Below are 26337 nucleotides of genomic sequence, written 5' to 3' on the forward strand. Positions count from 1 at the left end.
AAGACCAAGATCATCAAGTCCTGTTGCTACATGCCCTTATAAAAAATCCAGAGCCTTTTCCAGACTGAAAAGCCCCAGCTCTCTCAGCCTATCCTCATAGGGGAGGTGCTCCAGCCCTCTGATCATCTTTGTGGCCCTCCTCTGGATCTGCTCTAACAGCTCCATGTCCTTCTTGTATTGGGGGCCCCAGAATTGCATGCAGTACTCCAGGTGGGGTCTCATGAGAACAGAGTAGAGGGGCAGCATCATTTGTCAAAAAGAAAATCCCACAGTATTTAGACTAAGTGCTAGTAACAACTTCACATTAATGTGAAATTCTTGACTTGCTGCAGTAATTTTCAAAATTGCCACGTGCTTCACTGAAAGATTTCTTCCAATGTGTCCACTTTCCTTGTTCACTTCCATAGTGCTCCTCAAGAATATGTGAGCATAACCTCCTTCATATTCTGGCTCATTTGATGGTCCTCATCGTTGGGAAAACAGGTTTCAGCAATTGGAGGTGCTGCTGGTTCTGTTCCTTATGTTCACTGGATATCTCCAGAACTTAAAAATGAGTAGAAATTTATTACTGCAATATGATTTCTTATTTGTTCTTTATGTAAAATGATTGTATTTTCTCTGCACATCGTTCTTTATGGCCTTCTCTTTTGCAATGTTAACAGTGCTGGAATGACTGTGATTACAGTAACATCAACACTGTTTTGTATGGTTCACATAAATTGGTATTTTATTTGCTTATGTGATGAGTGCTGTAAATTGAACAGATGTTTTCCACTGAGCTGTTTTAATTAAGCTGTCCATGATGTTGTTCAGGTGTTTTTCTGAACTGGTAACACTTCATCAAGAATGTGATATCAGTGAACACTTCAATCATTCCCAACATTACCTCACACTTAGCTAAATTGGAATCCTATTTGCTTTGAAGCTGTCAAGTCACCTTGCTTTGATGATCTAGATTTAATTCTCAGTTCTGAAGGAAATCTTGAGTTTTGCCCTCTGTTCACTCATCTGTCGAAATACAGAAGCTTTAAATACTTTTCCTAGTAAAGGCCTTACAGACAACCTATTATTAACCTCTCTTCATTCTAAAGATGAACAAGTTTAGTGTGGCTGTTTATGATCTTTCATAAAGTTTTTGTTCAAGGACGAGTATTTCCTTCAGACGCTTTGATTTCTCAGGTTGTTTCCTATCTGTTTTGAAGATCTCTGGAATACTAGTTTCAAAAGCCCAGATAAGTTTCCTCTCTTCCTGTTTTCCCAAGAAAAAGCTGTTTGTGTTTTCTTTTACAGAGTCACACAGGATCCTACCTCTGTATTCTGACTGGGTGTATTATAGCTTCCTTTGTTGTGTTTTGGTTGGTGTTTTTTTTTTTTTTTCCAGAAACATATGTGATAATTAATATGAGAAGCTATAATTGTTTTTGTTGCCTACAATGTCTTCTTTTCCTCTTCAAATATAGGTATAGTATTTATCACAACTGAGCTGATGAGTGCATCACTTTTGTATCAACTTCTGAGAGTACAAAGAGGACTGCAGAATATACTTGTGTTTGGGAATTTAGTGTGGAAATACCCTTCCCAGGCATGAAAAAGCCACAGTTTAAAATCACCCATATTCATTTCTGATGTAATGATAGAACATAATAGTTTAATTGTCCAGAAAGAGAAAAAACGAGACTATGTTCTGATAGCAAGGTTAGGGGGATGAGTGTTATGTGTGGCTTTAGAGTTTGCAGAGTCCATTGCCCATTTCACTGAGAACCATAGAGGACTTGGGAGCTCTGGAAGACACAGAGATTTGGGATGGAGACAACAGGAGGGCAGAGAGAAGACCACTGTACTACAAGGCATGATGAGGCTTGTAGTAAGCAGGGAGTAAGCAGACTGGGAAGCAAAGCTGCATTGAAGAGGAAACAGAGTAGTCAATGGAAATAGTAAGGCAAGAGAAACTAAAACTGGACTTTGCAAAGAAGGATATGAATAGAATGAGCTCATAGATTCATAGATACATTAGGTTGGAAAGTACCTACAAGATCATCTAGTCCAACCATCCTCCTATCACTATCCCTACCCAACTACTAAATTAAATCCTTTAGCACCTCATCTAAACGCTTCTTGAACAGCGCTAGGGATGGTGCCTCAACCACCTCCCTAGGCAGGCCATTCCAGTGCCTGACCTCTTTCAGAGAAAAAATGTTTCCTCAAATCTAATCTAAATCTTCCCCGGTGCAACTTGTGGCCATAGCCCAGAGGACTACATGAAACAGATATGGTGGGCAGGAAATATGTATGGTGTAGAGAAGCCTAGAGAGCAGTGAACTAAGTGCTCTGCTTACACTGCTGTCTGTGCTGCCAGTCCAGGCTAACTGAATTAACCGAGTTAAACTATTTTAAAACGCTCATTGTTCATAAGTTCATAAGTTCATAAGGTTGGAAAGGACCTACAAGATCATCTAGTCCAACCATCCTCCTATCACTATCTCTACCCAACTACTAAATTAAGTCCTTTAGCACCTCATCTAAACGCTTCTTGAACAGCGCTAGGGATGGTGCCTCAACCACCTCCCTAGGCAGGCCATTCCAGTGCCTGACCACTCTTTCAGAAAAGAAATGCTTCCTCAGGTCTAATCTAAATCTTCCCCGGCGCAACTTGTGGCCATTCCCTCTCGTCCTGTCATTACTTATCAGGGAGAAGAGACCTACCCCCTCCTCACCACAACCCCCCTTCAGGAAGTGGTAGAGTGCAATAAGGTCTCCTCTGAGCCTCCTCTTCTCCAGACTAAACAATCCCAGCTCCCTCAGCCGCTCCTCATAAGACTTGTGCTCCAGACCCCTCACCAGTTTTGTTGCCCTTCTCTGAACACGCTCCAGGGCCTCAATGTCCTTCTTGTAGTGAGGGGCCCAAAACTGAACACAGTACTCGAGGTGCGGCCGTACCAGAGCTGAGTACAGGGGGATGATCACCTCCCTGCTCCTGCTGGCTACACTATTTCTAATACAGGCCAGGATGCTGTTGGCCTTCTTGGCCACCTGGGCACACTGCCGGCTCATGTTGAGCCGAGCATCAACCAACACCCCCAGGTCCTTTTCCTCTTTACATTCTTCAAGCCATTCTGCCCCAAGCCTATAGCATTGCATGGGGTTATTGTGACCAAAGTGCAGGACCTGGCACTTGGTCTTATTGAACCTCATCCCATTTTGCTCAGCCCAGCTGTTCAGCCTATCCAAATCCCTCTGAAGGGCCTCCCTACCCTCAGGCAGTTTGACACATCCTCCCAGCTTTGTGTCATCTGCAAACTTACTGAGCATACACTCAATTCCCTCGTCTAGGTCATCAATAAAGATATTAAACAAGATGGGCCCCAAAACTGACCCTTGGGGGACACCACTCGTTACAGGACGCCAGCTGGACTTAACTCCATTAACCACTACCCTCTGGGCACGGCCCTCCAGCCAGTTCTCCACCCAGAGAAGAGTGAACCTGTCCACACCACGGGCTGCCAGTTTCCTCAGGAGAATACTGTGGGAGACTGTGTCAAAGGCCTTGCTGAAGTCCAGGTAGACTACATCAACAGCCTTTCCCTCATCTACCTGTCTGGTCACCCAGTCATAGAAGGAGATGAGGTTGGACAAGCAAGATGAGGTTGGACAAGCAACACTTGTTACACTTCATTCTTCCGAAAAATCTTCTAGTCAGAAAATCTAAGAAAATGTCAAACATAATAGATAAAAGATTAATACGCCTTAATTTTAGGAACTCATTTTTAAAAGAGAACTAAGAGAGGTGGGGAGATGGAGGGAAAGGGCTGCCCAGTAACATGCCACCCAAGAATGGCAGTCTGGAAGGGTTGCTGGAGGAGATCTGCGAAGCAGGACCTGCTCCAGCTGGAGAAGATTTTACACTCTGAGAGTGCCTCTCTCCTCCTACTGATTGAAAAGGTGTTCAAGGGGTCACTTTCAGTGGGATTTCAGTACTTACCCGTTGTCGGCTCATTTAAAAATCTCAGCTTGGATATGAAAATCTCAGTTTCACTCTATTTTTGAAAGACTCTAACGGATTTGAATGTCATCACAATTCTCAATAGAATCTGCGTTCTGCAACCCTGTGACTTATTTCTCCTTTTGTTCTTTTTTTAACACAGGCATGTTTTGATGTGGAAACACTGGAACTGTTTTGCTGTAAAATAACATCTTTTCTCTTGTAGCACCAGCTGTAAAACATGAACACCTTGTTGAATCACACTCCAGAAATCTGACATGGGAGCCCTGCCAAAGCTCTGGGCTTCCTTTTTGCTTTGACTGTGGCACGGCTCTTCATTCTGTTCGTATCATGTTCTTACCACTTATGCTTTTCAGACACCTTGGCCAAACTCCTTCCCAGTGCAACTCTCTGAACACAATGGGGCTGCAGTAGAAGTGAAGTTGTCTCAGTATGTCTGTAAATTAACCAGCCATTTAAGTTGGAGAGTGTCACTGATAAGCACTAACAGCACAGGAGTGGCAAAAGGAAGATATCTCCCAGTTAGTTTTGGACAGCTGACATGAACTGGGCTGTCAGATAAGTCTTACGGACTGTGGGAAATACACACTGAGAACAGTCACACTCACTGCTTGTAACCGTAGGAGGGAAACAGAGCAGGAATTCAGAGGAAATCTCAACATTATCTGCAGCCTCTGTCCCTACCAGCATGGCAATCCAAACCACAGCTGAGTATCAACTGCCTCTGTCTATGGCCCAAACAAATGTGTTTTCTTGGCAAAGTTTTTCCTCTCTTTTAGAGGCAAGAGAGGAGGCAATGAGAAGAAAAGAATCCCAAGTGTGTGGAAGGGAGTGCTTTCTGACAAAAAAAGAGCTGCTTTTCTGTATCATTCAACGGACAGTCCTGAGAGACTAAGGCTGTAGACAGGTGACTACATTCCAAAGGACAGTTTTCTAAAGGACATTCCTGAACAACAGAGCTCCAGTGCTTTGTTGCCTCAGTCTCTGCTGATGTTGTCATTGATGGTCTGCCACAAGTAAAAGGAGCATCAAACCCAGGGGAACAAGAGTGTCCAAAAGGAGTACTCAGTTCCAATCCAAATTGAATCATCTACGAATAATGTGTAGATGTTACACACCAGCACTTGAAGAGAAACAGTGTTTCCTCCCTGTGCTCATAATCACAGAATCGTTGGAGTTGGAAGGGACCTCAAGAGATCATGGAGTCCAACCCCCATGCCAAAGCAGCTCCCTAAACCAGGCTGCCCAGGTAGGCATCCAATAATTATCATCATCATCACCATTAGTGATCATAGGACACGAAGTCTGTCAGTATGTAAGGAAGCACAATATATATTGCACTAACATCAGTGTTCCCTATACACACCCTAGCAATGCAGACAACAAAAAGAGTACAACCAAAGCAGCAAATGAAAAGGTGCACTTTAAAATAAGCTGCTGAGTATTTTGAGTTCTGCAGTAGATCAGCCAGCCATCGAGCATACTGCACCCATTCTGCCTTATAAGTATGTGAAAATACACAAGAGAAGAAATCTGAGTTTAACTGTGGTAATTCACCTTACATTTTTGCTAAGAGTCCATAGAGCAGTAAATCAGAGATGTAGACAAACATGCATTGGTGGGCAGACAAGAAGGAAATGCGACAAAAAGCATGGTGAATTTTATGCACAATACGTCTGCAAAACAAAAAATGCCAACATTGGCACTCTGCTAGTAATGTCAAACTGTGCCATGAATCTGCTTTACCTATGAAAAGACACTGGAAATCAAAACTAGCAGCAAAGAAGTCCTGGCAGGATGGGGACCACAACCGGGATACCACTTGGCCCATGAACCAAAGTGCAAGAGAATAAAAAGTTCTTGATAAATGATTTAAATGTTGACTTCAGTATAATTTTTAAACCTTCACTTTTTTATATGAAGAAAATCATCAGAAATGTATAGCTGTGATGTTTGTGAAGAATGGACTGCCAACATGCCTCAAAACAACTTAGCACTCCAAGAAAGTTGTAGTTTTAAGACTTAGCTAAAATAAACAATACATATTTCATGAAACATAATGTTCCTCAGCTTCCCATTTTCTCAGATCAGTGGAATTATACGAGGCAGAAATGCTACCTCATGCATCTTTTACATCTTTACAGATATGATTTATTTTCTATAATCTGTAAATGTATCACTAAGAGACTAATCCTACCCTCTCCGAGTTGTCAGTTACAGCAATCAGCACAGAATCAGGTTCTTCAAATTCAGAATCCTTAAAATGCTACAGGAAAACACTGCAAGGTTTTATGCTAGAACTGGTTTATAGAATTAAGGCAACCTTAAAAGAAATGTATAATTATCAACTGGAATTGGAACGTATCCCTGCCTATGGCAGGCAGCTGGAGCAAGATGATATTTAAGGTCCTTTCCAACATAAACCATTTACATGGTTTTGGACTTGAAAACCAAAAAAATATATAATTTAAGTGAGACATACAGATGGCCATTTTTCTGTCTTTTAAAGGAAGAGTTTCTCACTAGCAAGTGTTATCTTAAATTCCACACCACGTGTGATCACATATTACAGGAAGGACTGAATTTAAAGTAAGGAGAAAATCTTACAGTCCCTAGAAGCTGTAAGCTTCTTAGTAGTAAGTTAATACTAAGCAATAGGTTGCACTGAAAGTAATGTCTCTGCCAGAGAAACAACAGCTACAAAGAGCATAACACTGATAGAGCAAAATCTCAGCTACAAAACACTATTTTTCAACATACTCTCCACCATTGGCTATGTGCTTTTGCCAGCAATGAACAAGAGCATGCATGCTGCACTCGTAAAAATCTGCACTAGGAGAGGTGACCACAGTTGCTGTCACCACTGCTGAAACGTACCACACACTGCCTCACTGTGCTCACATCCATTGTTTGGTCGCCATAAACGTTCAACAAGTGTCAGTGAATTTCAGTGGGTGCCATTTTTTCTGCACAGAGGAACTCAATGACACCTTTGCTCCATGTGTGCTTCCATGTCAGATGCCATTCAGTCAGACTTCCCCTCTGCTGCCATCTGTCACACAGCAATGAAATGTAATGGAACATTGGTGAGAAGGCTCAATCTCTACTGCCATATCACCAACATCCGCCTCTTGGCATCGTGGGCCAAGAGAATAAAATAAACTTTTGGAGCAGCCCTCATACAATGACAACTGTTAAGTGTTTGAGTAATAAAAAAATACTATTAGTTCTATTTCATGGAATAAATGCATTTTTAATTGACATTGCCCAACAATAAATTCAGCATTTATTTTCAAATTTCCACACAGAAGTCACCCAAGCTAAATTTCAAACAATGCACACTTTGTAGCTAGTCCTTCTTATTCATCAGTTTGCAGCTGATACTAAGCACCTCCTCAGCAGTCAGGCAGACCTGCTCCTGGCACAGAGTGTGCTGGGCAATTTTTCAACTATGTAATCATTTTGCTTGATTTCGTACCTGGACTGAATTGGTGCTTAAGTCAACTTGGTGTGAAACCATTCATTTTCACAAGAATTAAAGTGGGGAAATTTTTGTACTTTTGCCTTAAATAAGTTTTTCCTGATATACATACTAGTCTTCTAGACTAGAGTCTGCAGAAACAAAGAAATATTCCAGGGTGTTTGTGTAGCTAATATAAACAAATCCCAAATAAAAACCTAGAGCTATTACCTTCTTAGCCCCCATGTCAAAAGCCAACACTGCACCAAGACCAAAGAGCAGTATCAGAGCTATTCAATAATACCTACATAGAAAGCAACCTTTTTGCCACCTGCTTTCTTGAACTTGCTTTTCTTATTGCTCTACCTTCATAAAGATACCAAGCTAAGTTCACAAGTGATAAATGCCATTACATGCAATGGAATGATACACGGGATGGCTTTGGCATGACAGCTGTGTTTGTTTGCACCTCCTGCCTCCTCTTTACACTGCACTTCAGCTGTGGTTTGACAGCATGGTGGAAGTTTTGCCTTGTGCTGAGTGCTCAACAAGTATCAGCATCTGTATGAGCACTTCTGTCTTTGATATTTGCTGGTCTGGATGGAATCTAATACAGAAAACAGGAAGGACAGAAACTGGGTTTTTCAGTTGAAAAGCCTGCAAAAGCAACTCCGTGGTTTCTTAGGAAGGTGACCAGGCAGCTCAGTTACCACTGAGTAGTTCTTTGTCCTCCTCTAGTGGTCCCACCATAGTTAGGAAGAGGCTCCTGCAGTTATTGCTTGCCTTGAGTTAATGTGGTTATTATTTAAGTGCCAAAGTGCTAAGGCTCACACCTGAAGATCCCAGGTGCAGTAACACCGGAAGCAGTAATGGGGTTCATAACTCTTATCTTTGTGAAAGTGAAAAGTGATGTCACAGTTACCAGGAGACACAGAGGTATCAATTTGGCTTTGCCTGCATGGCATGCAAACAAAAAAAACATGCAGAATTGATCTTTTTTCCTAAGCCTTTCAATAAGGAGCTACAAATCACTTTCACATAGCACAACGAGCTACTCCTTAGGAATTGATGCTAATAGATAGCAAGAACCGAACGTGGAGACCTTTAACATGACAGTGATGCTGTCTGGTAGGAAACACTGGGTCCACTGGAGCATAAGGCCTGCTGGAAGGCTTCCCACATGAGGAGGACACTCCTACACAACTGATTCTTCAACACATCTCTCTCAGAGCTGTAATGCTCAGTCACCACTGTAAAACAGTAACAATTTATACTGTAGCCTGCACACTTTAAAATATTTAACCTTCAGTTTTGAAGCCATACCTTCCCCAGCAAGCAAAGTATAAATACACAGCTTACGCTGCAGTTATCACAGAGGTCTGAGGGAAAGGTCTACTTGAAATAGAGAAACAGATCTATATGTTTTTTTATTATACAATGAAAATTTTCCAGATGTTTTTTGTTACATTTGGAATAAATGTTAAATACCAGAATGTACCCTCTTCCATGACGCTTGCTAAACCTGAGTCTAAAGAAAGTTGGTTGCTCAGATGCAGTGCAGCTGAATATGGCTGTTTGACTTGAGAAGCCTACACCCCACTGACTGACCTCAGCTGGTGGGAGAAGCTCCTAAGAGGCCAAACTTTGGAGCCATTTATCAATTGCATGAGATCATTTGCAGCAAGGATCTCATCAGAAATCTCAGAGTCACAAGAGAAGTTACAAACCTGAACCCATCTATCAGCTTAGTGTTCAACTCGTCAGCAGTCAAAGGTGTAAAGAAAAATGAGTTAAAGTTGGAAACTTGATAATAGTATCTTATTCCTGCAACCAACCCCTTTTTGCACTTATTAAGTGTATTTCACTACACTTTTTCAATTATAAGTTATTTTTCAATCATTTATTATTTTTAAGATTTACCGCTTCTCGACTAATATTTTTTTTAATTACAAATATTGACAAAAAATCTAAGTTACAGAAAGAGATGTTGAATAAGGAAATGAAAGAAGATACTTAGAAGGACACTGAATATCGTTATGTGTAGAAAATGTCTATACATTACTTTTTTTGTTTCACTGGTGAAGTTTCCAATGTAAGATTCAAAGTATTTCTTAATGGTTCAAGCTTTTATGTAAAGCTTGTAAATATATGTTTTACACAGTAAAACAATAAACATATATTTTATATCTATTTTTTTAGAAACAGTAGTATCCTGAAATATATAGAAAGTGTTCTTATTTTACTCATTTCCATTGCAAGAGCTGAAGATCACAGTTTGCCTTCAGTGCCCCAGTAAATCAGTAGGAGCTGGAAAGCAAAGATTTTCCTATTTAGAAGAAGCAAGGAGTTTGTTCTGTCATTGCTGATTACAAAAGGGACATAAAGGCAGGAAGAGCCAATCTCACTGCCTAACATTAGGAGCCAAACGGAACAGAAGCACAGGAGTTGAACAGAAGCCAAAGGAAAGAACCCTCTTATGCACTGTCTGCAGAAGAAGCACCAAGTCTACTTGCTTCTAAATTGGGTCATACAAAGGGTAACTACTCAACAGGCCAAGGCCACTGAACACCTGGTGGCCTATTCACTAGTTTATTTTCACTGTAATACTGCGGGGAAAAGAGCCTGATCATTTTTCAGGACAAAGTAAGCATCTCATCTTCATGTTAGAAACACACCCAAGTGACCCCATTCACCTTTCTAGCAAATGCACAGGAGCTTCAGATGATAAGGTTTTAATTTTCCTGGTTATTAACGGCTGGAATTTCATCTTGGGTAAACTTGTGTAGCTGGAGTAACAGTAGCATGGGTCACAAGTACTGCCTCAGCCTAGGAGGGCTGCTAGTGTCCAACCACCGTTGTTCCCCTGTGCAGAGGGTAGGAGAGGGAAGCTCATGACATAACCTCAGCTCCATCACCAGCAGACGCAGGCATCCATGTCAGGTGAAAGGCTCAGAGACCAACCACCTTCTCCACTGCCTCAGGAGCAAGAAGAAAACCCCAGAACAGAAGATGGTTCTGTAAGCCTAGTCCATTTTCCTGATCATGTTGCAGTCAAGTCCTGCCTGGGGAATGTAGCATGGGTAAAATATAAATATCAACATAAGCTTTTATATGACTAAAGAAACAAAAAAATATGTAGTCAGTAGGAAACACTGTATGGGTTTGATCTGGTGAGACACGCAGGACCCAGCAAAGATCAGATGCAGTTGCAGTTTCCCCTCAGTTCCTAGAATCAGGCCTTTTGTGAGCAGTGGTCATTCAGCTGCTGTATAGTTCCGTTGTAGTTCCTCAAGCAAAGGAGATCTCTTCTTGAAGTCAATTAGCACTACTTCTGAACAAATAATGCAAGATCGGGCTATTTGTTAAAGCCCTGAGACCACTTCTGCCTCCATCTGAATTTCATAACACATCAGTCAAGGATACCCAGTGGCCAAGGTCACCTGAGGACTTCATCATATTACTGCAGTGCACCACCTTCCCTGCCAGCCCATTGCTGCTCTGCTAGAGACTACATTACCATGCATCAGCAAATACACCAGCACGCTGCTATATTTAGTGCTTCATACATATCACTAAAGTACAAGATGTGTCAGCTTTTAATCTGACTTCAAATTTTTGTCAGCAAAGTAAAAGCTCATTTTCCTTACCAGTGATGAAATGTGCTCTGTGTTGTTCATCTTGAGCTATTGAGGTGATAACTTTAAAATACACCAGGCAGCCAGAATGCTGAATAATTTTACTAAGAGATACAACAGGAGATGGTAAGAATGCATACTGTCAGCCAGTCAGGTTTTAACAGTGACTACCATAGGCTAAAACAACATTTCCTCATCAAAGCTGCTCTACACAGCACCACAGCAGGCAGTTAAAGCACCTGAGTGACAAATCCAGAATGGGGTCAGGGGACAGTGGTGAAGGCCTGACCCGTGCCAGGTGTTGTGGACCTGGAAGTATGAGAAGAAATTGGTGATGATGACTGGCACAGAGTGCTATACTGCACAGTGATGGGAGCAGAGCAGTCCTATTAACAGCAACACTCATCAGTGACAGCAAGTATGTATGTGACACTGGTTAGAACAACAACTTACCATCAGGAGAGCCATGTTCATTCTGGAGGGGTCCAGTGAACATATCTGGCATTTTAAAAGATCTTGCCAAAGATCTATCCTTATATAGGAGGATACTTTGACATATTCATAAAACTTACATATTCCTGTCTCCATGTACAAGGAGTACAGCTATGAACCGTCCTCCTGTCTCCTATGTCCAAGCAAAGCAGGCAGTTTGCTGACCTGCAGCCTAGTGGCAAGCCTATCAGGAGAGCCAGGCATTCTGGTTAACACACTAAAAATCGAGGAAATGGAAGCATAAAATGTTGCATTTTTTTACCCAAAGGAAAAAAAAAAAAAAGCAAATGAGAGAGAATGACGGAAATCCAAATGTGGTGCAAAAAAATGAGCTTGAGGAGAAGAGTTCTGTACTCTACACATGGCAGATACAGGCAGAAGGGGTTTCTTCTCATATGGGAAATTCCAAAGCAAAAAAAAAAGCCTCTAAGCCTAAGCCAGAAGGCAGGGAAAATATCAGAGATGTTTGAAAAGTGCTGAGCTGAAAGAAACTCTCTTCCTTAGTCTTAGACATAATTTTTGCCAATTAGGTAATTTAAATAATATGTTGGCTTTGACCTAAATCATGCCTTGCTTTAACATAAGTCAAATTTCAAATCTGAGTTTCAAAGAGCAACAAAAAAATAAGACTTCTGCCTCTCAACACTGTTAGAAGATCCCACGTCAAGAAGGGTACATCTATTATACAGAAATTTCTGCAAAAAGGAACTAACAGATTCAAACCTTTCCTGCAAAGTGTCTCAGTTTGAAGGAATTGGCATTTTCTGCCCAAAGCGTTTTAATGATAAGTTCATTACCACCTCTGTCATATACATATACTCAGTTTCCATGAGTAAAATCCCACCTCTGCGACCACAGAATCACAGAGCTGTAGGGGTTGAAGGGGACCTCCAGAGATCATGGAGTCCAGCCCCCTGCCAAAGCAGCTCCCTAGCCCAGGTTGCACAGGTAGGCGTCCAGGCGGGTCTGGAACGTCTCCAGAGAAGGAGACTCCACCACCTCTCTGTGCAGCTGTGCCACTGCTCCGTCACTGCACTGGGAAGGAGTTCCCACACACATTTGTGCAGAACTTCCTATGCTTCAGTTTGTGGCCATTTCCCCTTGTCATATCTCCACACACTGCAGAGAAGAGTCCAGCCTCATCCCTTTGCCTCCTGCACCTTATTTATAGACATGGATCAGATCCCCTCTGAGTCTTCTTTTCTCAGTGCTGAACAGCCCCAGGTCTTTCAGCCTTTCCTCATCAGGGAGGTGTTCCATGCCCTTTATCATCTTTGTAGACCTCTGCTGGACTCTTTCCAGGAGATCCCTGTCTTTTTTGTACCAGGGAGCCCAGAACTGAACACAATACTCCAGGTGAGGCCTCAGTGGGGCAGAGCAGAGGTCCCCTGCTATTCTCCTTTCATCAAATATTCAGCCATCATCTTCTAACTGCTGGATGGGTGCTAAACTTCATACCTTCTTCGGTGATCAAATTTATGTTATCACAAAGCAATTCAAATATTTGTCACAGTCAAAAACAGGAGCAATGTTAACATAACCATCTTTCTTTGTCACAAATAGGTTTTTATCCAGGCAGTGCAAACTACAGAAAATTGCTAAATAAATCTCAAAATTGATGGAATTTACTTACCTTTGGAAAACCACAGGCACATTTTCCATTGGCAAATATCATCATGAAATAAATACTCATACTCTATGAAGCAGAAATAACTGTGTACAGCACTTGAATGGAAATACTTAAACCTATAGTACACTCAGCAGACTCCACATATGTAGTGACCTATGTGAGGTACCTGAGCACAGTATTGCCCATGTTTTTGCTCAGTTGCTAGGGCAGGGCTCCTGATAGCACAACCCCTGCACTGGCAGTGGTGGCTGCAAAGGGCCTCACTCATTGGCTCCTAAAAGGATTGTGGTGGCCTTGGAAAGAGCTGAGGGTGCCATTTGGAGGAGGCAAGTGCTGCTTTGAGCAAGGAGAAATCACTGAGTTAGCAAACTGGCTTTGCTAAGTCATCTGGGGACAGATGGATAATTACAACAAAGATGTCCAATTGCTTACATTTTAATTGACACACACTGCATACACGTTGACTAATGAGACAGAAAAAGCAGTAGGAAATGGGGAGCTCCAGAGGTCAGCTGTTCTGTGATTTATTTAAGTAGTGCTAGCTGGCAAAAGCTTCTGTGGGAATGAGGATTTCCTTGGACTTTGGGGACATTTCTTCTTGCGGAGCTGTGGGGATGTTATTAACTTTCAGTAATCTCACATTCTGGGAAGAATTTTCTTTTCTCTATAGTTCCTAATTGTGCTTATTACAATTTAATAAGGAGACATTTACCCTCAATTGAGCAAATCATTCAAGCAGTTGCTTACTCCCCCTTGCAATGAATTGGATTTGTCAAATGCAGGTTTAATTGTGTGTTAAGTAGCTTGCTGAATCAGGACCTCTGTGAGCATTGCTGCCTACCCAAACCTTTCCTTAGCTCCTGGCCTGCTAACATAAGCAGAGGTCTGCATATCCATTTTTATAACTCGGCCAACTGCTCTGATCCCAGTGCCCTGCAGGATGTTAGCTGTAAACAAATCATTTTCCCCTATCAGTCAAACACTCCAATGCTGTTAATATTGCCAACCCCATCGAGTGCAAGTGAGCTCATGATGATGAATGACAGATACATCATGACTGCCACTGGGGGCAAGGCTGGGACAGTGTTCATATTATTTACATTTACATTTTAAATGACTTTGCAGAGCGAACCTGCCACCAGCCTCTTCACAAGACATACATACACTCACATACATCAGTGTACCACAAGCCTTTCAATGCCGTGGCAGGCCCCCTCACTCCTCCCTGACACTGAGAACAAATACTTTGTGTTACCCTTGTTATTGCAGAGCTGACGTTTCAAGGTGTAAACTCAAGGCTGCTGAATTATCAGCTTCCCTAAGAACCAAACAAGTCTTTTGCTTCATAACTGAAGGCATGGAAGTAATCATCACAAGAGCACAAAATAAATAAAACTCGGAATATTCAGCAATTCTTATGGGTCCTCCATCAGAGCATACACATGCATGAGCCACCAAGTAACACTGAAGAAGTAATGCATTGTCTTACCTGCTTTCTCCTTAGACAGCTTCTGAAACAGAACCTGAAAGAAAAGCAAAAAGATATTTTTTGTTTAATAATTTCCTTCAAATAGGTTGCATGTTTCAGGATGACAATACATGCAGGTCTTAAGCATCATCGCCACCTTACAAAAAGTAACAGGGAACATCTAGTAAGTTGGCTTGCTGAGGACAACCTGGTGTCCATCCCAAGCTGGGTTACTGTCACATAGGCAGTGAGTTTGGAGCTGTCCTTTGCACAAGCAGAGCAGGCAGAGCAGGAACACACGAGGCCCAGCATACCAGGGCCTGCCTGCTCATCTCCTCCTGGTCATCTTGATCTCTTTGAGGGATGTGGCCAAACTGACTTTCAATATTGTGTTCTTCGGATTTTTCATCATCCTGCTCCAGGTACCATTTACCATTTAAGTGGAAGCAGTGCCATTAATGTCATCCTTGGATGCACCCCTTGGTCCATTACTTTTCTCTTTAACAGCCTCCCATGCCCAAATCAAGGTTATTCTCACTTGAAGCCAGCAATTAAATGTGCATCACCCATTCCCTTTCATGCGGTAGTTCTAACAACTCCGAGCAATGCAGCCTGCAAATGAAACCAGTACAAGGTGTGAAACTGAGCCCAACCTTTTTTTTTCTTCGTCAAAGTGAAGGCTGAGCTGATTCTTCCAGATAGCGGTGAGCTCACAGGTGGGAGCTGCCCAGCCTGCCACCAGCTGAAACAGCAGCCGCTCCTCTGCCTGCAGGGGACACACTGCCGGTGCCTGCTATAGGCTCGTCCCCGTATGGACAGCCATCTGCATGTGTCAGATGAACTGAGCACTCCATTATCCATACAGTAAATATTGCCTTTGCAGCGTTAATAGGAATCTGTCCATACAAACATGGTTTTTGTTTACCTTCTACTTAGTGAAAAATTTTACTAAGATACTGGAAAATTCTTTCTCTGAGCACAAAAGAAAATTGCTTGAGCATCTATGTTAAGTCATGGGGAAAGCATTGCTGAGCTAGGTAGAGCAGGCTACAGCTGTCCTTTCTGCAAGGCAGTTGCACTGTAAAATGAGACCCTTACTCAGTCTGAAGGTCTGCTGGAGCCACAGCTGAAGTTGGTTTGCCTTTAGCCCACAGGGGCCATGTAAGGTGGTCCCTTCCAGGACAGAAATAACCAGTAGCTGAGTCTGACCCAGGCTTCTTTTAGGATTCCTCTAGATCTTCTATAGCTCAGAAAGGGTGAGTGGGCTTTTTGGCTCAACTCACCTCTGCATTGGCCTGTTCTGCAGAGCTGAAGAAGCAGGAGTACAGCAAGCCAACATTTCCTCTAGCAGAATTGCATATGAATGTGAGTGCCAGGCCCTCAGGAGAGGCTTTGGCAGAAGCAACTCATTTTCTTAGAGGAGTGGGAATTTACAAAACAGAGTGGTTGGAAAGGACCTCTGGAGGTCATCTAGTCCCACCCCTGCTACAGCAGGTTTTCTAAGAGTAGGGTGCAATTTGGACACGTGTTGGGACGATGGGCAAGGCAAAGGCAAGTGTCCCACCTGTTTGCTAGGGGCCATCTTTCAGAGAAACATCATCTGGCCCTTCCACCATGCAATGAGATGTACTGCTCTCCACCATCCTGCTGGGGACAGGCACCTGATTGTTAGCACCGTGACACTGGCATGCACACACTGCAGGTGGGTGCTAAAACTGCTGTACTGGATTTTGGGAAGATCATTTCTTGAAGAAGACATAAATGATGAATGAACCAAGATAAATACATCAGCCCTCCTTGGATAGCTGCTTGATGTGTTCTAGCATAACCACAAGGGTACTAGTTACTATAAAATCAAGTCCATGCTATATTAACTTCCAAATATTTTCAAGATGCCATACAAAAAAAAAAAAAGATGCAAATAATTGCTGGAAAAATCCCAAGTGGCAACAGAAAGCTGTCAACTAAAAGTCAGTTATGGAAATAATAATTATAATGCTCTATATAGCTGACTGCGTACCAAAACATGTTTATTGAAGTACTAGCATCTCATCTAATCAAATATATAGAAACCATGGACCAAGAGAGTACAACTCTAGCCAAGAGGCTGTTGCAGCACCTGCTGCAATGAATAATAAAGAAATCATTTGCTCACAACTCCAGCTGTAGCACTGTTGCAAGTGGTAGTATCAAACAGAAGCCAAAGACAAATACACTGTACTGATACAACCATGTTCTATTTGCTACAGCGTGTAATCCAGCACACAGAAAGCAGAAATGTATTTGACAATCTGGAGTCCAGGGAGGACAAGGAGGTGGGGAAGGCTCAGGGAGGCTTGGCCTTGGGCTATGCACTGCTTCATAGCCCTCATTTATAATGCCCTGTGAACACAGCCTCACAGCCTCTGTTTTTACAGGCAAGAGCTCCCCTGAGATCACCAAGATGGACTCAGAATTTTGTTACCTGAATCTGAACTTAGAGCAAGATGAAAATGCTGTCTCTATTCAGCAGGTAGTTAAAAACAGGTGCACTTCTGCATCAATCATCCCAATAAAGCCACTTTTCTCCTACAGTCACATGTGTAAAAGTGTGTTTGGGGCACAGAGGGGAGGAGTGAAAGAAAGCTGCAGATCTGCCTGGGGGCGGAGAGTGAGCGCAGGCTGCTCAACAAAAACCTGAATGATTCTCCTGAAAGGCCACCCATGTGGAAACCAATTACTCAAATGAACTCTTTGGATTAAGTGGAAGTGAAGGTAGAAGCAAAACATGAGCATTATGAGCTCTATGAGCAAAATAAACACGCTCATCAAAAAATTGCTTCTCTGATGTATACATAATCTTTCACGGTTATAAGAGATCAGGGCATGGAACTCAGCAAACAACTGGATTAAAAGATTTAATAATGTTCCAGTAAGCTGACTGCCACGTAAAAGCCTTTTTCTGACACAGAAGATGAATATGGAATGGTTGACTATAACAACTTCAAAACCATCTTAATTTGCAATGGCACAGGGATTCTGCAGTGCCAGCCAACCCCACTGCATCACACACCACTTCCAAAAAGAATAACATTGCATGCAAACCTTTTACTTCTTTTTTCCCCATCAACGCTTATTAGTTATTAGTTATTTTATGCTCTAAACATAAACATTTCAAACATGCCCAGATCTGCCACTGGTATTTCAGAGTACTCATCAAAATGTCATCGTTCACTCTCAGCAAATCACATCCTCCAGAAAAGGAAAAAAAAAGTAATTAGCATATTTCTTCAGCTTGCAAATAACACTTTTGGATGTTTAATAAAAAGCTAGATTTATTCAAGGCAGGTATGGTATCAACACTATCACTGCTATCAAATAAACCCTGGCATTTTGACAGGACTGCTTGACATCTGCTGCTAATAAAAAAGACTTTGGGTTCTGCAAGGTTATGCTTAGTGGTAAAAAGACAGCAGCACGACCCTGAGACACTTCCTTCAGAGAACAAAAATGACAAATCTGTATGACTTCTTACCAATGAACTGACACAAGGAAAGCACTTTGAGCTAGAAAAAGTTCTGAAAAGTGTAAAGTCTGGAAATCTTGCTGGTTCTTAATGCTGCCTGTATGATAATCTGCTGAACTTTCATTACATGAAGGCAGTTGCAAAGAATTAAACCAAAAACTTCCATGGAAAACTCAATAATCTGATTAATAGCTTTATTAATCCTTTCAGAAAGTGTTAATTCCTCTCCAGATTAGAAAGAAGGGAGAATGGGAAACTGAAGCTGAGCTATTGCACTGAAAATTGTTCACGAGTCAAGGGGTGAAAGAAAGAAAATGGATCCCCACTCCTTAAGCAAGCCAGTCCACTTGCTCCTTCACAAGTGGGAAAACTTTGGTTCAGATCCCCTTTCTGGACTCTTAAATATTTAGAATAAGTAAATGTTGTTAAGAAAAGAGTGTTCTGAGGACGCTTTTGTCATGGTACTTAAATACAGCAGAAGACATGGTGAAGATGCACAGCACCAATCAAGGCATTCTGGGTCCTTGCATGGAAGCCACTGGCAGTGGAACTGCCTTGTCCAGGGCAGGACAGGACTGAAGACCTTGGTGTGTTTACAAGCATCAGGCTGTGGGAGCACAGAGAGCACTAAGAGGACACAGGGGGTCCTGGGCCAAGTACTGCATGACATGGACACACACAGTCTGCTTTGCAGGGCCTATCTCCAATAACCATGCTGACATGAAGAACATTTTCTCTATGTTATCTTATGGCTCAGCTGTCATAGGCTACTTCGGATAACCTTCAATATAAGGCTGTCATATATTTTGAAGCTGTACAACATGGAAAATGATGTATTCCAGTTACTACATAAAACCCCTGTAGTCCAAATATGTCATTTGAAATTATTGTGTATGTGTACCCCAGCAAACTACAGATTTGGCCTCTTATCTACTGATGTAATAATAAACATTTATAGAACTTGATGCACTTTGAAGGGATTTCTAAGGCAGCTTGCTATCCAAATGCAGCTATCCTGCACTCTAGTATGCTATCAAAAATGAACACAACCATTCATAAATGAGTAAAATTCTTCAGAATTGCAGATATGCTGTTTCCACGGATATCTTAAACCTCTGTCACTTCATCTTGTTTCCCTGAGAGCATGTAAAGTTTCATGTGGCTGCCAAGAAAGCAAAGTAAGTAAAATACACTGTCTAATTTAGAAATTCTAATTTATTTCTTTGCCTTAAATTGGTAACATTATATAGATGGTCGTATCCCACTTTTTCTGAGGATCTAGCATACAGAATCTTCTAAACATGTGCAAAGAAAATTGAACTGAAAGATTACATGATGATATTTTTTAAATGAGCCTGAGGGATTTAGGCATCCACAAGAACTCAAAGGATATTGAGATGTCTTTTGAAAACCCTAGACATAGTATACTGAGGTATACTCTAAAAAGATGAAAAACTAAATGTAAATATAATTAGCAAGAACTTATGATACTTTGAAAGTGGATTGTATTAATAGAAAATAGGTATTTTTACTTCCAAAAGCTGGTAATACGATTTCAAACTGTCAAACCCCTGCAGCACTGCTGGTAACACCTAGAATTTAGTGAGGGTGGTTCAGCTCCAACACACAGGAGCACAGCCTGCAGTGAATGTTAGGGAGTGGGTGGTTTTACAGTATTAAATCAGCCTAATTGTTGAGTTTGCCACCAGATTAGAAGGCCTCGTTACACCTTTTGGCTCAGTTGTCTGTGCCTATTTATCCTGCACAGGAAGGCGTGCAGCATCCCCCAGGACTCACTCCTGCCCTGTAGAAGGCAGCCCCAGTGGCAGCAGTAAACCAACACACCATCTCTGGGCAAAGCACAGCTGAGGCATACTAGGAGGCCAACATCTACTTCTCAGTCTGCTGTGAGGGGGAAGGAAGGGAGAAAGGAAGTGTCTCTTTGTAACTGACAAGGCAACTGGACTTGCTGTTTCTACACAGATTTCTCTCTCTTGTGGTCCTGGGCAAGGCAATAGAATCATAAATTTATTTCCACGTTCAGAAACCAGACAGTCATGACAGTGCTAATCCAACTAGCATGGAGTTAAAAACTCTTTTATCTTGACTACTTCTAGATGGGACAACTCAGACCTGAGTTAGCAACTGAATATTAGATTTTGAAATCCTACTCAAGTTACATCCAAAAAGGTAAGAGAAATCTTCCCAGATGAACTAGTTCATTTCACAGTTTTCACCAGCTATTTTCTTGACACTTTTACCTTATGCCTTCAGAGCTCTATGAACTGATTTATCTTTGTCAGGTTTTCACAACTGAAAATGTACTGCTACTCATGGCTAACAAATAAAGCAAATAACACTCGCTCACTCCTCGAGCATCTCCTTAGACACCTTCTCTTTTCTTGCATGCCTTTTTTATCATATCAAAAGCAACATGTTTTGTTAACCACTGGAATAGTTAACACTTTGGAATATAGAGTCCAAAAAACATCATATTGTTAAGAATATTGAAAACATTACAGAGAAAGTTGACTGCAGGAATTCAACCACCCAGTTTCAATGCACTAAATGCTTCCGCTAGACTGATTACATCTCAGTGTTTCTTACAGAAGATAAACAGGGCTCCATCACAAAATTAATTTGTAAAAGAGGTAGGAACAGGAAATTATTTTAAAGTTGAAGTATCACTTGTCTGTACTAGACATACTGAGGCAACTGAAATTAATGCACCGTACCCATACCAGGAAACAAACGGAACTGGACATCATGGCTTCCTAGTTTTGTAGGTGTAAATGAATAGCTGGAAGATTAAGCAGTATAGTGCAAAAGGCCTTTAAAGTTCTAGAGGAGACTACATGACAACAAACCCAGAATTACAATACAGGCTGAATGTTAGTGGCCACTTCTCTCATAGTAAGTTGTCATTATAGTTAAATGTTGATAAATAGCCATAAAGGTAGGAAAGTTCCATGAGGCAAAGTCACCTAAGAGTAACATGGAAGTAAAATTAGATGTGGAGGATATCTGTAGCTGTTGTGGGAAGTAAAATGAAGAGTAATGTCAGAGCTACCCAGAGCTTATTCTGAGTAGGAGTCTGATATGAAAAGTTTAAAGACTTCAAGGATCTCCTATCTCAAAGCAAGAAAATAAATCTTAAACCGAAACAAGAGATTTAGACTGCATATAAGGAAGTTTTTTACAGTAATGGTGGTGAGGAACTGAAACAGGCTGCCCAGAGAGATGGCAGATGCCCCACCCTTGGAGACATTCAAGGTCAGGATGGATGGGACCTTCAGCACCCTGATCGAGCTGTAGGTTTCCCTGTTCATTGCAAGGGAGTTGGACTAGGTGGCCTTCAATGGTCTCTTCCAAGTCAAATGATTCTGTAATTCATTTATAGGAAACTTTTACAGAAATGCTGGGTGCAAGATGCTGTTTCTTGAAGAACTGAAGGGTAGAAATGAAGGGTTTATAGTGGGGGACAGGCTAAGAATTCAATGCTCATTAATCCTAAAATATAGGAAACTGTCACATAGAACTATGTATGAAATTAAGTAAATGTGTAGAGAAGCAGAAAAAGCACAGCGCAGTTTCAAAATGTAATACAGTGTATCCTGAAATTACACTGAGAGAACAGGTAAATGCATTTGATCTTTGTTATAGAGAAAAACATATGAGGAGAGAAAAGCATAGGAAGAACAACGAAGTTCCTTCAGATCCATAAACATAATTTGTCAGGGAAGCTCCTAATACATTTTTACCATTAAGTAATAATAAATGCCAAGCGAAGTCACTCTTTGCAGTTTAAAAAACTACTAGTAGCTTTCAGTGCTTTCAGTATAGTTTTCAGTATACAGTGATGTACATACACATCACTGAACGTGTACAACATTTGATTTTAAAAACATGATGATCAAACTGAGTAACAATCATCATCACTGTTTACTGTGCACTGAAGCTGCACACAATGCTCAAGGTGAGGCCGCACCAGTGCAGTGTGGAGTGGGACAGTCCCTTCCCTTGACTGACTGGCAGTGCTGTGTTTGATATACCCAGGGACATCTACAGCTCCATTAGGTGCTGAGAGCCCCATCCAGCCTGACCTTGAGTGTCTCTAGGGACGGGGCATCCAACACATCTCTGGGCAACTTGTGGCAGTGCCTTACCATCCTTGTTGTAAAAATCTTTTTCCTTATATCCATACTAATTTTCCTTCCTTTAGTTAATTGTTCAGGGTCTTCATAACACTTTCTATTTTTTTTTCTTTTTTCTTTTAAGTAGGCTTTTATGTCAGTTGATATTTTTAAATCTAATCAAATTCTAATATGACAGTTCGGTGTTGTGTTCTTGCATGAAGAAGTCAATAGGCAATTCTGGAGAAACATATCAAAGTTTGGTCTGAATGTTCAGCTCACCCTCTCTTATTCCCAAAACCCACCCTCTGCAATCACTTCCTTACAGGATACAGTTATACCTTGTTTCAGCAAATTTGGTTCCAATAAAAATGCAAAAAATGTCCTATTTATGTTTTTAACTTTGGCAAGTCCCAGGAGCTCTTAGCTATTTTGAGCTCTTGACTCTGCAGCAGGAGTAACATCAACATGCTCAGAACTGTTCAAATATCATTTAATGCTCAGTCCTTTGTTAAGATAATCAGCTATGTGTCTGTATAAACAAAGGCAGGAGCAGAAACTGGAGATAATGTGCCAGTCCTCACAATGTATGCCTGGGGGTCAGGTGGAAATGGGATGGGGCAGAGGTGGGAGGAAGAAAGACAAAAAGGAGAGCAATGACTGCCAAGAAGAGGTGGACAAAAGTGAGAAGAGAGAACAGTCCCTGTTTTTTTAACAGTCCTGGAACAATGCAGTGACTCACTCATTGCTATCATTTCTACCTTCTTAAGTAGGAAGAAGTGTTGTATCTATTTTAAAGATAAAATGAAGTGGAAAAGTTACAAGAGGTCATCAAACAACAAAGAGAGGAATGAAATCTGTGGATCCTGCCATCCTGCTGTGGGAAATTAATGACTTCTAAAGCAAACAGCAGTAAGCAATAATCCACAATACAAAATTAAAACCAATCCTTGCAGCTCTGGCTAGAGCTGTGTTGTTATTTCAGTTTGGTCCAGAGCAATACATGTCTCGGAATGAACCATGAGCAGCAGTTTGCATGTTTTCACTATCAAGGGTCCACAGACGTGGTTTATGATGCTGAGCTCAACTGCATATCAGCTATTCTCTCTGACAGCCAATAAAATTTATCATTGTCACATAACCTTAACTAAAAATGCTCTTTCCCTAGTAAACTGATACATTAGCAGCTAGTAAAAATAGTGCTCAAAATCTTATGCCTTCTGAGGAAAACCAAAACTAAAATAGGTTTAATACTCAGCTTTCAGTAAAACAAGCAAACAAAAACAGGGTAAATTGAAGAATGGAGTCTGAAAAAAGTCATGGAAAATTACAGAAACTGTTCATAGGCATTCCTCCTGTGAGCATGTGTGGGGAGAAGTTCTGGTGGGACAGCAAAGGCAGATGTCCTATGGAGAGACAGAGATGCCAGTTGCTTTGTAACTCATGATTTCGTAACTACTTTACCTATTTCAGATTGCATACAACATTTCTGTATTGGAAATCTGCTGCAAATATCTTCCAAGGTCTGATCTGTTTATCTATCCCTATCTATCCATCTATCTATCTATCTATCTATCTATCTATCTATCTATCTATCTATCTATCTATCTATCTATCTATCTATCTATCTCCACGCCTCCCTCCCTACCTACCTCCCTCCCTTACCTCTTTATATGTTTTCTGTTCATCAGTTTGCTTTTATGCCAGATGTAAACATGCTTTCTCCACAGGAGGCTTCATAGCTCTCCTTTCCTAAGAAAGAATAGCATGTCTTTCAGCATCACCAGCAGCAGGTAAAGCAATGCCATCTACTGCAGCAACTCACACATCCATGCTAAACTCACACGAGATTTCAGAAGCCACCACTATGTAAGCTGCAGTCCAGAAGAAAATGAACTCTTAACTGTGATGTCCATAGACTCATGTTGTTTATTTTCAAGATGAATTATTCATTCTCTGTGTACAATTCAGTGAACTTTTAAGTTAAGATTTCCACAGAAAGGTATACATCTCCCCTTGCTGTCTCTTTTGCTGTCAGCAAATGCTCAAGTGCAATTCAGATTACTAACACATACATCTAAACAACTTCAGAACTCTGTGTTCCCAGCCATCTGCAGTACATTATGCCTTACCTTATGTCCTTCCTGCTAAGATTATGCAGAACAGCAACCCTATCATGAGAAAAGTTGTGTGAATTTATGCTGCATTAGGAGTCAAGAATGTCTTCTGCACATGTGAACTGAAGACGAGGGCTGCAATGCAGCAAAAAGAACCCAAACACAGTTATGGTTTGAAAGGATTTATAGTAGATACTGTTAATGTTAAGCACGTGCTTAAATCCTTTACTGAGACACGACCTTTGTCCACATCTGAGCAGAACTTGGTGCAAAATTTATGGATAGAAGTTGGCCATTCTTGAACACAGAAAGTACAAAGCCAAGGATTTTCATGCTGAGGCTATCACTTACACCCACTGAAAATCAATTATTTTTATATACCAATTGTGACGTTGAACCATTTTTCACCCAGCTCAGTAGAAGTGAGAGACTGTGGCTAGGAGCCCCCTACCACACATACGAAGTATAAACCACCATCACCCCATGCTTCCACTCCAAATAACTACCTGCATCATACGACTGCCTCTGAGTCACACACCTGTATAAATTTTTCCCTTCAAAAACTGCTGAGATTCTCCAAGAGCAGAGATTTGTGTGCACATTTACCACGGGTGACCTTCAGCAGGTGAGTGCAGCACTGACTGAAGGAATGGATGGATGTTCTTCAGCTGCCCTGAGCACCACTTCTAAAGCTTCACGTGGATTACTGCTTAATCCCTTTGGTCTCTAACTTCTATATCTGCATCACAATTAAATTCACATCTAAACCCAATTGCAAGCCAGAACTACAGGATACCAGAGTGTCTGCAGTGATAACCATATATCATCATTTATCCTTTCTCATCATAAATTTATCATAAAATGTCTGCACGGAAGCGTTAATACTTTGACTTTTCTGCATTATACCGTGCTTAAAAAATATGAACAAAAATCATAATGAGATACACAAAGTCCTGTGTGCCTACTTCCCTCCCAAAAGAAGAGATCAGAGATTTGGTAAGGGCTGGCTTCAGTTCTCTCTCCATCTCTCACTCACACAAACGCACAAACTCATACGCATTCCTGCATAGCCTAAAGCAGCTTGAAAGTCTTTTAAATATACATACTGATTTGAGATATTTTACACTGAAAAGGACATGCTTTACTTCTTGAAATAGGATAAAATAATTATGCTCCCACAGGGGGGTGTTAAAACTGGCATGTACTATTTCTCAGCTGTCACGATCAGCCAAAACAAATATACTTGCAGAACTATCTCTGTATCTTTTGCTCCCATATGATGAACTGATTTTATGCTTCTCTGCAATGCAGAAAAACATTTCATTTGTCTTTCATTTTATTTTACTTTTTCTTAGCTAAGCACTATGACCTTCCTAAAAATCTTCAAGGATCTTTTAGTGGAAATCTCCACAATCCTCTCACAGCATTACTATTCTGGGTAGTTCAGTATAATCTTTGAACTGAATTTAAGATTATTAAATTCCAAGAAAGTGATGTTAGGTAGGTTTAAGACAATTACAATAAGATTAAATATTTCAAAGTGTTGCCTAATATTGTGTAATTCTTATAGTGTTAACATGTATCATGGTGAATAACTGACAGATTGATGAGTATTTTTGTTAACACCTTGCAAATCTGCTTGTCCTTAACCACTAGGAGACAAATATCCTTCTCTGTTTTCTGTTTCATAATTCAAGCAAATGACAAGGGCTTGGAACTTGTTTTTACAGTTAGATTTAAGGCACTATTTGTCTTTCAAGAACCAGTGATTTGACAAAACTCACTACTGCTTTGGCCCATCTTAAATCAAGGAAGGTCTGATTTATATGAAGTGAAAGTCAGGTCCAGCAAGGAAACACTTTTAAACTAAAAATTATTGTTTTCAATGCTGAAAATG

At 41.1% G+C, this 26337-nt stretch overlaps 1 protein-coding gene across 1 annotated transcript in view; it reads right to left on the minus strand.

The window, feature by feature from the left end:
- The window catches only part of STARD13 (StAR related lipid transfer domain containing 13), a 212362-nt gene that overhangs the window by 151045 nt on the left and 34980 nt on the right, over nucleotides 1-26337 (minus strand). The window contains exon 2 of the mRNA XM_065730218.1: nucleotides 14707-14740. The gene's annotated coding sequence lies outside the window, so the exon portion shown is untranslated. The remainder of the gene's footprint in view (nucleotides 1-14706; nucleotides 14741-26337) is intronic.

This window comes from Cyrtonyx montezumae, unplaced genomic scaffold (assembly GCF_038088225.1).
Source record: "Cyrtonyx montezumae isolate F1298 unplaced genomic scaffold, pur_monq_1.0 scaffold_12, whole genome shotgun sequence".
Lineage (NCBI taxonomy): Eukaryota > Metazoa > Chordata > Aves > Galliformes > Odontophoridae > Cyrtonyx > Cyrtonyx montezumae.